Genomic DNA, 13128 nt, shown 5'->3' on the forward strand with positions numbered 1-13128 from the left:
GATTGTCCCCAAATCCAAGAGACATTATTAAAAGGACAAGAGGCAACAATCTGGTTGCCCTTACCAAAATGACAATTTAACTCCAGAGAGGGAGAGTACATAAAGTGGTTATTCTCCAAGATTAGTACAGTACAGGCAGTGTCATCACAGAACTTTATTGTTTATCCTTAAGAATCTTATCAGCTGCAAAGATATCCATGAAGGTTACCTCCAAGTACCATTTTGTAGAACCACTTCAAAATTTTGGGGCAATGGGAACGTTTTAGAAAGGACGTGCCTGCAGATAGTCTTGTTGTTTGCCCTGTTCTTGTCATTTGCCTTTTTTATTCAAAGAATCAGCCATAGTATAGCATTATTATAAATCCTTTTCAATTATTTGTCTGATGGTTTGGATATTTGGAATGTCATTATTTTGCATTAATCTTGGAGAATCAACTAGAGATTTTTAAGAAGGTTTATAACTATTACTATTATTTTCTTGTCTCGTATCCAAAAAATGTTATGCCTTGAATATGTGGCAATCAAGGTATATTCAATCTAGACTTATAAATATTTATTTTTCATATTTATATATTAAAATAAATATATATATATATATATATTACAGTTTTTTAAGTGAACCTAGGTCTTACATGTAGGTGTGTTTCCTTAGTGATTTTAGAATGCTCACAGAAAAATAGATGTAATATTAAAAGTTAAGATTAAAAAACAACTGACCAGAATCTTTCTGTATTTCAGTTAAATGATTTTTGCTTACTAATCCATAAATAAAATTTAATGTAAATACATCGGAAAATAAAGCATATTTAAGTAAGACTCCCAGTTTCTGCCATAGGAATAGGTTACAATATTTGAATTTCCAGATATAAACTTCTGTTTCAATCAACAAAGGACTTTTAAAAAACAAAATATAGCATTTAAGACATTGGGAGAAATCCTATTTTATAGATAAGATCCTATTAGGAAGAATTCTAAGGAGCTGTTCAATTTATTTTGCTGGAATATTGTTTAAAATATTGCTTGAATAAGAGGGCCATACATTTCACTTAAAAAAGCTTTGTTATATTGGTTTTTGTTGTAAAGATTTGACAGAAAAATGTTTTTCCTCCCCAAATAATGTAGAGTAGGAATAAATTTTAGTTTTTCAACTTACAAGTATAATACATGAATTCACTTATATAGTAGTTTGTGATTAAGAACTTGAGAGGAAAAGCACTATATAAACCTGGTTTTTAAAATCACTGGTTCTATGTTGAGTAAATTACTTAACCAGGAACATTCAGATTCTTTGTGAAATAAGCCACTCCTGGAAAATTATAGTTAAAGTAATTTTGAGCAAAAATTACAATTGTACAAATTCTCCCTGAAAAGTAAGTTATTTGCCAATTTCCCAAACAATAATCAAATCTGCTTAATATTCTGATTAGTCTGAGTTGATTATTTAAAAGATTTTTGTGTGTCAGGTCTCTGATAAATTGTTTTTATCTTCGTTTTTTTTTTACTTAAGCTACACATTTTTTGTACTTATAGAATTAAAACTGAGTTGCCAAGAAACAAACCTAAAATGTGGTCTGTGGTTTCCTAATCTTCCCTTGTATTTCCTTTTTGATGAACAAAAATGTATGTTTTCCTTACCCACCCTTCCTCATAATATGGGTAAAAAGTATTTGTAGTCAAGCAAACAATTCCCATATTTTGAGCATATACAAAAAAAGTAAGTCTGATTCTGCATCTTGAGTTTATCACTTCTCTGTCATGAGGCAGGTAGCATGTTTCATCATGGATCCTCTGGAATTGTGGTTGATCAGATTTATTAAGTATTTCAGTTGTCTTTCCAGTGTCTTTCCAATAAACCTCTAAAAAAATATAATACTCCTTGCAGAGAGAAACTAATTTCTACCTGTCTCAGTCTCCCCAGTCTCCCCTAAATTTTAATCTTTACAACATAAGGCGAAGTTAAGAATTATAAGGATAATAGTGGTAATTTTATTTAGAATAGAATAAATTTGGGTTAGTTAGAGCAGGGGGTTAAGGTAGCTTGTGAAACACAGGAGAAACAGTTCCTTGTGGAACCAGAGAGTTTATTTGGGTGGATTTAGAATTCCTTAGAATTAGAAATCCTTTTTATCCTTATATATTTCAATAAATATTTTATTTTTTGTAATAAGAGTCTCTTTAGCATCCTTGCACCCAGTCCTGAAGAGTTGACCTTCACTTCATCACTAAAGATACTTTTGATTACATATATCAAAAGTATCTGAACAGTTTTGAACTTGTATTGGCATAGTTTTCCCATCTATTTTTATGTAACTCACCAATATTATTTTACAACACAAAAACTCAAATAGTATGAAGTAGAGATAACAATTTTATATAAAATTTTCTTGATGGATAATCAAGGCAGAACAAGATGGAAGTGAAACTACACAGATTCATCTGATCTCTATCAAACTACCCTACAAAAAACTGATGTAATGCCTCAGAATAAATTCAGGAGCAGCATAATCCACAAAAAGATGAGGTAAAGTAAAGTTTCAGCCCAAAATAACTTAGAAGGCAGGCATGAGGGATCTAATACACTGGATAGAGGTGAAGTGTAGCATGCTAGGGCCCCAGGGAAGACCCTACTATGGCTACAGCAACAGGCCCTGGGTGCAGCTGAAGCAACAGCAAAGGCTTCTGGAGCTCTCACCCACAGACTTAAGAAGGGAGGTCAAACAACTGCTCAGAAAGATATTACAGGAGTCCTTTTGCTGGTTCTGGGAATAAGACTTTTGTTCCACTGCTTATATCCAGATTCAGGATACAATCCTGAATAGTGCATACACAGGGGGAAGAGGATACCAGCACATACCAGTGCTTGTAGTCACAGGGAAGCAGGAAAGCCTGGTCACAATTGGGGTTACTTACAGACCAGAGCACAGGCCTGAAGAGTATTACATATACCTCTCCTTAGATCATACCACCTTGGAGGAATTGAAAGCAAATGGATTCCCAGAGCCAGTCTTGAAGGCAGCTGCACAAAAAACCTGAAGCTTGGCGCAATGATTACTTCATCTCAGTTACAAAGCCCAATTTTAACAGGTTTTTGTTTTTAATTAAAAGAAAATGACTGGAAAATGAGCAAAAAACAAAAAAAGGAACAACATAGAAAGTTATTCTGGTGACAGGGAAGAAGACCAAAACAAACTCAGGAAAAGACAACAAAGCCAATACTGTTGAATCCAAAGCCTCCAAGAAAAATAGAAATTGCTTTCAAACCCAAAATGAATTAGTGGAGGAGTTCAAAGAGGCTTTTAAAAATCAAGAGAGGAAGAAGAAAAGTTGGGGAAAGAAATGAAAATGATACAGGAAAATCATGAAAGAAGGGTCAACAGGGTTGGTAAAGGAGGCACAAAAAACTGAAGAAATTTGTATTTTAAAAAAATAGAATAGGCCAATTTGGTAACAGAGGCACAAAAATCCAACTAAGGGAAAAACTCCTTTGAAGGAATCACAAGGAATGAAATACCATGAGAAAAATGATGTTGCCACACTGGATCTAATAGCCAAAGCAAGGATTCAACAAAAAACAAGATATTGTTGCAAAAGCATCTTTCTTGCTATGACAATGTCAGAAAACCATGAGTTAATGAGCCCTGACCTTGTACCTACAAAAAAGAATTGGGGGACAATTCAAATTCCTAAAAGTCCATCCTTTGTAATACTGGCTGAGTAAACAATTAACCTTCTGTTTTTTTCTAAAGGTGTTTACATTAGCATTGAGATAATCAAGAGAGGAAACTTCCCATTTAGTATTTCAAACATTCTTAGATTCTTCCTATTTTTCATATCAGACATCCTTAACAGCAGTTGGACCTTGTGAACCTTAAAAATTCCCAGACCCTACTTCATAAGATTGGATTAAGACCATTCATTCCCCATTTGGGCAGAGAACTCTACTTAGATCAGGAATGTGAGAACTCTACTTCACCTACTTAAGTCTGCCCTAGGGGAAGATAAAGTTGTAAACTCTTTTCTGAACAATGAAAAGTACTTAAACCCATACTTATAATAAGGCAAAAAGTTCTTAAGATAAGTACCTATAAAGGTCAAGCAACTTGTGAATTTACAAGGAACAAAGAGCTGAGAAACTTACTCAGAGCTTTCCTGGTGTGAATTACTCAAAAATGTACACCTTCTTAGATGTGGACTAAGAATGGTCTGTCCTTTGAAAAATGTCTACTGTGATTGGTAGATGGAAGAACTTAGGGGAGGTGACATAGGAGAAAATTCCCTATATAAGGAGATGACAGGCTCTTAAAAAAGAAGGCAGTCTCTAAGGAGGCTGTTGGGAGAGAGCTCTGGAAACCAGCTCTTGGGACAGTCTCTGGCTGAAACTCCCTTTGAGGACTCAGGCTGGAACTCCCTCTGAGGAGACTCTGTCTCTCTCAGGACTCTCTCAGGGACATTCGGATTTACATTCAGATTCAGATTCAGGATTGAGCTGGTGAAGTCAGTTGAGATGATGCTGGCCTAGTGTCACTAGAATCCTTGCTTGGACAAATCTTGTGGTGAGTGATTAAAGACTGACTGATCTCTCTCTTAAGACTCAGGTCTAGGCCATGTTGGCTTAAGACCCTTCATACTTATTCCTTTCTTACTCTTTCTCTCTTTCTTTAATTCCTCATTGTATTATTAATTAAATTCTCTATAAAACACAGCTGACTTGGGTATATTTTAATAATTGGGAGATTCCTACAGTCACAACTTACTCATCCACTCTTATATCTACTACAATTTAAGTCTTCCACTATTTTAATCACTACAGTTTATGGCATATACTATTTTAATTATTATAACCTCTAATTTGGCTTTTTGTCAATGGGCCTAGAAAAACATTGGTTTTGCTTTCTCTATTTTCTATTTCTCCCTAGCTATTGTAATTTCCTCTTAGAAACTGAATATTGTATACATCTGAAATTAGAAATGTTTAGGACTACAAGATGATTATGTTAAATGATCAATGGGGAGACTAGTAGACTAGTCTCCCATTGGTCATCAGGGGGGATTGTGAACTTGGAAATTACTCCACCCTAATTAGACATACTTTAGGGGAAGTTAAAGTTGTAAACTCCTGATTGAACAATGAAGGTACTTAACTCATCTTATAGTGAAGCTAAAACTTAAGCTAAGTCTATTTTTAGATCTCATACAAAAAGGTGTTAAGTACCTATAAAGTTCAATTAATCACAAAAAAGTCAAGTAACTCACTAAAGGTAAGCTTAACAAAGAAGTGTGAAGTACCTCAGAAGATATAATCTAACCAGAGAAGGTGAGAACTAAAGAGTGGACAGTACTGGAGAAAATCTAATCAAAGAAGGTGAGAACTAAAGAATAGGCAGTCCTGGAAAAAGTGCCTACTGTGATTGGTAGACATGAAAATTTAGGGGAGGTGACATAAGAGAAAATTTCTTTAAAAGGAGGCTAAAAAGTCAGTTCAGGAAAATGAATTCAGTTAGGATTGAAATCAGTTCGGAGTGCAATTTGGGAATTGAGTTCAGTTTGGGACTGGAACTCAGCCTGGAGGATCTCCCTCAGACAGCTTCCTTGGAGACGGTCTCATGGTGAGTGATAAGACTGACTCCCTTTCCCTTAGACTCAGGGAGGCCACTTTGGTCAAGGCCTTTAAGTACTGCCTGGCTCAGCCTGAGCCAGAGCAGTTTAAATTAATTCTCTCTCTCTCTCTCTCTCTCTCTCTCTCTCTCTCTCTCTCTCTCTCTCTCTCTCTCTCTCTCTCTCTCTGTCTCTCTCTCTCTCTCTCTCACCCCCCTTCTCTCTTTTCTTTAATTCCTTCTCTCTATATTAATTAAATCACCAAAATTACATCTGACTTGAGTATTTTATAATTTGGGAATTTTCTCTGGTGACCAATTATTTAGATTTCAAGTCACAAAGCTAAAATTATCCTACACAAGTTAGAAACTTCCACAGATGGTCAATATCTCCCAGACTTCAAAGGCACCTCACCATAACCTCTGCATTTGTTCTTAGGGATCTTCTCACTCCCCATCCTCTTTATCCCTAGTCACATAGCCATGAGTTTATGAGCTTTACCTGTAATAAAAATTGGGGCAAACATGTTTAATTTGGACTTTGTATCTTGAAAATATTCCTTTGAAGTAGCTATCTGTATTGCTACATGTCACCAACCCACATCCATCAGGTATCAATGTGTAATGATTTTCCTATAAATACTTCAAGCTAGAGCATCAGCTCCAGCACTCTGCTCAATCTTTCCTTTGGCTCTCCACTTCATTCTTTCATGCTGAGCTGTCCTCCTCGTCAAAGAACCCTACCTTGGCCTGATTATGTGGGACATAACACTTCTTAAAAAGTAAAATTAGACAAATGTAAAAATATATACATGAATGCACTGAAAAGAACCTCTTAAAAGACAGGATTGGCCATATCAGAAAAGAGGTATACAGATTGACTGAGGAAAAGAACTCTTTACAAAGTAGAATTGGCCAAATGGAAAAGGAGGTGGAAAAACTTTCTCAAGAAAATCATGCATTAAAAATTAGAATTGGGCAAGTGGAAGCTAATGGCTCCTTGAGGCATCAAGAAACAATCAAAGAAAGTCAAAAGAAAAAAAAGAATTTAAAATATCTCGTTAGAAAAAAACTGGCCTGGAAAATAAATCTAGGAGAGAGAATCTAACAATTACTGAATTATCTGAAAGCCATGATCAAAAAAAATAGCTGACATTATTTTTCAAGAAATAATTAAGGAGACATTGAGAGGGGGTGAAGCCTCTCTGACAATGCTTCCAAACCAATCTTTAAAAAGCACCTCAAAACTTTAAAAAAAAATAAAAAATAAAAAACACCTCAAAATGCCAGGACTCAAGAACCAACAGCAAAATGGAGTATGGGGGCTCTCCTGCTGAACACAAGTTAAAAGATAGGAGGCAGAGAGAGTTGGCTTTCGTGGGATAAGGTGAACCAGAAACAAAACTACAGAGGAGTCCTGGCCAACACTCCCCATCCTCCCACTGTGCTAGGTTCTGCAATTGGGCATAAGATAATTACAGGGAACCCCAGGAAAGAGACTACATCAGCAAAAGAGCACCTCCAACCCATCCCCTTGAAGTTCCAGGCCCTGGCCCCAGCCTGCAGTGAGATCTAGGAGTCTATAGCACTGGGTTCTTTCAAGCCTGCATTGCTGTAGTGAAGATCTAGCTGGGGGCTACATGGCAAAATAGCTCACCCTGCTGAACCCAGTAAGTCAGCAGCAGAGGAGACAGATTCAGCAGCAGCTTTCAGAATTCCAAAACCATAGGCAAAAAAAGGCTAGAAAAGTGAGAAAATAGCAAAAGAAACAAAAATTTCTATGGGGACAAACAACAAAGGGTATGGTGAGATATAAGCAACTGCATGCACAGAATTTCAAAAATAATGGGAATTTGGTCTCAATCTCTGGAAGAATTTAAAAAATCAAATAAGACAGGTTGAAGAAAAATGGGAAAAAGAAATGAAAGTAATGCAAAAAAGAAAACAGCTTAAAAAGCAAAATTGGTCAACTGGGGAAAGAGGCACAAAAATCCAATGAAGAAAAGAGTGCAGTGATCCACAAGCAGAGGACAAACTGTGGAAGTAAAAACACTGAGGAAAACCAACTGCTAGACTACAGGGGTTGAGGGGATATGACTGAGGAGAGATTCTAAATGAACACTCTGGTGCAAACACCAACGACATGGAAATGAGTTCGAATCAAGGACAATTGTGATACCCAGGGGAATCGCGCTTCAGCTATGGGATAGGTTGGGGGTGGGTGGGGGGGGAATGATCTTTGTCTCCAATGAATAATGCTCAGAAATGACCAAATAAAATAATGTTTAAAAAAAGAGAGTTCATGAATTTAGAAAATAAGATGACAAATGGGAATTTAAAATGTATTTGCCTTTTAATATTTAGAGAGATAATGTGTTTTGCTTTTGGCCGAATAAAACAAATCATAAATGGAAAAAAAAGAGTGCAGTGAAAAGAAAAGGAGGATCAAAAAGTCATGGAAGAAATTCAATCTTTTAAAAATTAGAATTGGGCAAATGGAAGCTAATGACTTTAAGAGACATCAATTTTAGGTTAAAACTAATACTTTCAAGTTCTTATTTTCCATTAAGTTTATTAACAATCACTTGAAATAGAAAAAGCAGATAAGCACAGATTTATTCTCTTTCTTACTCTAATTCTGACCATGTGTATCTTATGCTTCAAGATTTTCCATCCATCTCATCTGCCTGCTCAGGGAAGTAGAGGCCCAGCAGGGTCCACCCACACCCTTTTATTTATGTTCATGGACACAGCACTGTGTAAAATGGGATTGGGGGGACTAGTCTCCTCAATTGATCACTAAACATAAGTGTCCTGCACCCCAAAAATTCCCAACTGCAGGTGTATACAAAATTTTACATTCTAAGAAGAGAACTACAATAGTTAGATAAGGGGGAAATAGAAGAGAGAGAGAGAGAGAGAGAGAGAGACAGCAAAACGCTGGGCGCGTTGACAAAAGCCAATTGGGGGCAGTCCCCTTTGGCATAAGAGTGTACATTCAAAATAAATGTTCAATCAAGCTTCAGTTCAATCAACCACACCCCAAGGTTCATTCTGGATCTTCCTGTAGTGTAAAGGTTTAGGTATCTTTCTGCAAACAGTTCATTCTCTGGGTTTAGGAGTTAGCTAGCTTCTTCTCTGAAGAGCTTTCTTGAACAAATTTTTTAAATCTTGGATTTTATGAAAATACAACACCCCCCTCCCCCCCAGTAGAAGGTGTTGAAAAACACTCAGGTCAGATCAGGATGCAAGGTTTAGTTATGGGGTTGTGTGTGTCAATTAAAAAAAAACAACAACTGTTATTTTGTGAAATTCATTTGCTCATACTCACAGTGGATCATGGCCAGATATGAAGAGGAAATGGATCTCATTTTTGGTGAGAAACCTTTGTATTCTATATTTTCTTAGCTGACACAGTGTTTCAATGATTATAAGCTATATTTTTGAAATTTAAAACTCTTTTATGATATTTTTCTTGCATGTGCAAGATATATACTATTTCATTTTTTCTCTCCTTTTTATATTTGAAGCACATGTCACCAGTATTAAGATTTTCTTTAACTTTTTTGACTTTGCAGTAATATGTTTAAAATACATTTGCTATAATGTCAATGCATGCTCCAAAAGCCTGAGACTATAAAAATGATGCCATTGATTGTTTTAAAAAATTATGGGACTTTGCTTAATGATTCTGTCTGATCCCAGGACAAGATATACAAAAGAGCCACTGCACAGGGCCAAAGAAGCACAAAGCTAAACCTGAATTGTGCCAAAAGAGCACACAGGTCAAAAGAGAACAAACCAATTCAGTTAGGATTGATGCACTTCTAAGCCAATACAAAGTATTTGAACCTAGTGTGAGACTCAAGGTGGCAATGCTTGATATACATTAAGATGTAGGCCTTCCTTGTGTCCACTCTTTGTGAAAATATTTACAGACAAGTATCTCAAATTTTGCTCCTACCTGGCTCCTATAAACTAGTCCCTTTTCTGTCTTTCATAGTGTGGCAACTTTCTGTAGTCCTGGCTACTGACTGGGTAAATGCTTAATTGCTTATATCATTTTAATTGGGCCCTGATTCAAGGACCTGTTATAGATTTATTTTCCCTATACTTAGACTTTTTACACATAAGACTTTGATAGTATATATTTCATCCAGAAATTATCTTTTTTTAATTTGGATTTTTAAAATTTGACTTCTCTTACCAATTGATTCATATACCTCATAACTCAGCCATACATCCCTAAGTGATCCCTGTGTTTTTCAATCACCCTCTTGGGGGGGGGGGATGTAAAATTACTATTATTTTAAATTGCAAAGTTTAAATTCCTTGAGAGAGAAATTTTAGGTTAAGAAACATGATACCTCTATGAATCCAGAAACTGAACTGTTTGGAGAAGACACCATGAAGATGCCTCCACAGACCACAAGCTGCAAGAGAAGATCAAGAATGAATTTTGGGTATGGTTGATTGAACATTTATTTGTATGTATACTTTCATGCCAAAGGGAACTGCCTCCTAACTGGCTTTTTGTCAATGTGTCTAGCAATTATTGGTTTTGTTCTCTTTTCTTCTTATCCTCAAATTATTGTAATTTCAAAGTTGGTATGTTTACAAGACCCAGCAGAGAGACTAGTCTTCCTCAAGCCTCAGGGGGAATGTAAAATGAAGATTTAAACCCTAGACTTCAATCCCCAGAAGTCCTTGGTATTTCCCAGAATTCCCTATAATCTCACCTGAGTCTCCACCTGGGCGAGATCACAAGGAGTATTTAACTGGCTCTCTGCCTCACACGCAGGCTCTCGGCCATTGCAATGATGTAGTAAGTAAGCTAAGCGCAGGCACTCTGAATGGGTTAATCAGCCCTAGGCACGTGGTTTTCTTATTTTGTATTTCTTTGTTCCTTGATTTCTAATAATCGTTAATAAACCTCATAAAATATAATATTTCTATTACTATAGACTAATTATTACAACTGGCATGTAAAAAATGGGATGGAATGGGTTGGCAATTCAGTAGGGGGAGGGGATGAAATTCCCTCCACACAATCCTCCTTATGATCCTTTGGGAGACTAGTCTTTCTACATTTTGTAAATAAATTGTAAATAAAATCTCTTTGGAATTAATTAAATTCATGGCGACCACACTCATAAAATATAATGTCCAATGCTTTCAAAATTAACTCCCTGTCTCCCTTACAGTCTAAAATGTCACCAAGAATCTAGATTCTACCTTGTGTAAAGGTAGAATAAACTGAAGAGTTACAAATATAATAAACCCATTTCAAAGCCACTAGGCTTTTTCCTTCACAGGAAAAATCATTCCCATCTCCTGAATGAGATTATAACCCATTTTGAGGTAACTAAGCCTCTTGGGAAACCTTCCTCCTTCTGGTATGAGACTGTAACAGCATAAAAGGACTGTCTCCAATATGTCCCATCCATTTCAATGTGGAGCCAAGGAGAAAAATAGTGAAAATCACTTCAGATGTCTCATCCATTACATTTTCAATAAATGCTTACATGCAAAAATACAAAAGTGCCATTGTACTCCACTTCAACTACAATGGACCCTTACCTCTTGTTACAAACAACTCAGAGGCAGGCAAATGATCAGTCAGAGGTAGGGATGCTACTAGATATCTAAAAATCACTTCTGAAGACCCATTAAAATCAATTGAGATATTTAGCTCATTAAGTTCTACAAAGGTAACTGATACAGGTTGTAACCAGTTTGATGGAGTCTATCCATCATCATCTATGTGACAATTAATCAAGGCAAAATGGAACAAAAGGCTGTTAAGGCAACATTTGATCTTGCTGAATCTTGTGACAAACCCAGCATCCATAAGGACTTATGGTTTTGCCAGGAAAAGGATTTTTGCAAGATGCTTATGGGCTTTTACAATGATATGTCCTTCAGTACAGTCATAGGGGAAGTACAAATAAAAATAATAAAAATAATGTAATAGAATATATAACTAATAGCCAAAAAACAGTAGCTGAAAATGACATAGTATAATGGAATGTGATAGATTAGATTAATATGTGAAATTAAAAACAAAATTAAATCTTAAAAGAAATAATCAGCAAATACAATATATGTGACAAGATACAGTCACTCGGTGTCAATACAAGGTACCCATGTGAGCAATGAATCCAAAAGTTCTTTTTTTTCCAATTTCAATAGTGCCGCGGGCAAAGTTCACCCTTGCCCACAACTCCAGGGTATCCCAACTGGTCGTGAACAATCAGTCAAAAATAACAAATGGAAGACAGCTTAATCATTACAGCCATGGGATTGCTTTGCATCTCAGAGATGTTCCACTATCCTGATGTCTGATCTTTATTTTTATACCCATTTTTTTTGGCATGCAGATACACAAAATCAAAGAGAGATAATTGGAAAAGTGATACATCAACTTTTAACAAATCACTTGATTAACATTCTATATTTTTTGTATTGTGATTACAGCCAGAATAAATACACACAAGATAAATGATTTTAATCACAGGTGGCTTAATTTTCTCATTACCCTGTGAGAAGTTTTGAGCTTACAAACAATCAAGGAAAATTACATATTGCTTTTAGTAAAATGGAATAATTAATCAGCAGTTCTGAGAAGACAATTCAACAATCATACCATTGAGGCTGAGGGGTGCTGGGAACACAATTCAAATTTAGACTAGTAGCTTCTAGGGAGTTCCTGATTTGTGTGATCGAGTCACTGAGGCATACTGAAACTTGATGTACTTGTACTTATCGCTTGGGCCTCTATGATTGATTTGTGTGTTGAGTTCATGAGAATAGGCTTCTGTGAGTGGGAAAGTTTGGGGTTTGGCCTGTAGCTGCAGTTTTGCTGGGAATTATGTACCTAAGTAAAAGTTAACCCATGATAGTCTTTTTGGGATTGGGTTTAAGGGTCTGGTCTTTTGGTGATGTTTTGGAGAATTAGGGTACAGGTGTTTTGCTCTTGCATTATTTCTTTTGAGCTTAGGGGGAATAATAATCATACCAATTCATAGGAAAGGGGCATTGATGAAAGAGGTCATGTAAAGGGGATTGAGTGGGCAATCACATCTCACCAAGGACTATTCTGTGGTCTCCCCAGTTACCACACGTGACTCTGTTAAGGCGTTGTGGTCTGATGGCTCCCAGCACAATAGTTTATGGAGTGGTTAACAATACTTGAAATGGACCTTCCCAAATAGGCTGAGTTCCTCCAGGGTTGTAGAGTTCTCACAATTTGACCTGTAAATCCTGAATACAGGAGAAAAAGATTTAGCCTGTTTGGGGGAGATGCCCAAAAAGCATCTCAAATGGTAAGATGTGTACATCTTCCCTAGGTCTGCTACAAAGATTAAACAAAGATAAGGGGAGGACTTTAGGCCATTTTAAGTGAGTCTCAGTACACAATTTTCCAATCATGGTCTCAAGGTCTCTCTATTCATTCTCTCAACTTGGCCTAATTCTGGGGGTGATATGGTACATGGAATTGGGGAATGATCCCTAGACAAGAATAAACCTGAGA

The sequence above is a fragment of the Monodelphis domestica genome, chromosome 1, assembly GCF_027887165.1.
Source record: "Monodelphis domestica isolate mMonDom1 chromosome 1, mMonDom1.pri, whole genome shotgun sequence".
NCBI lineage: Eukaryota > Metazoa > Chordata > Mammalia > Didelphimorphia > Didelphidae > Monodelphis > Monodelphis domestica.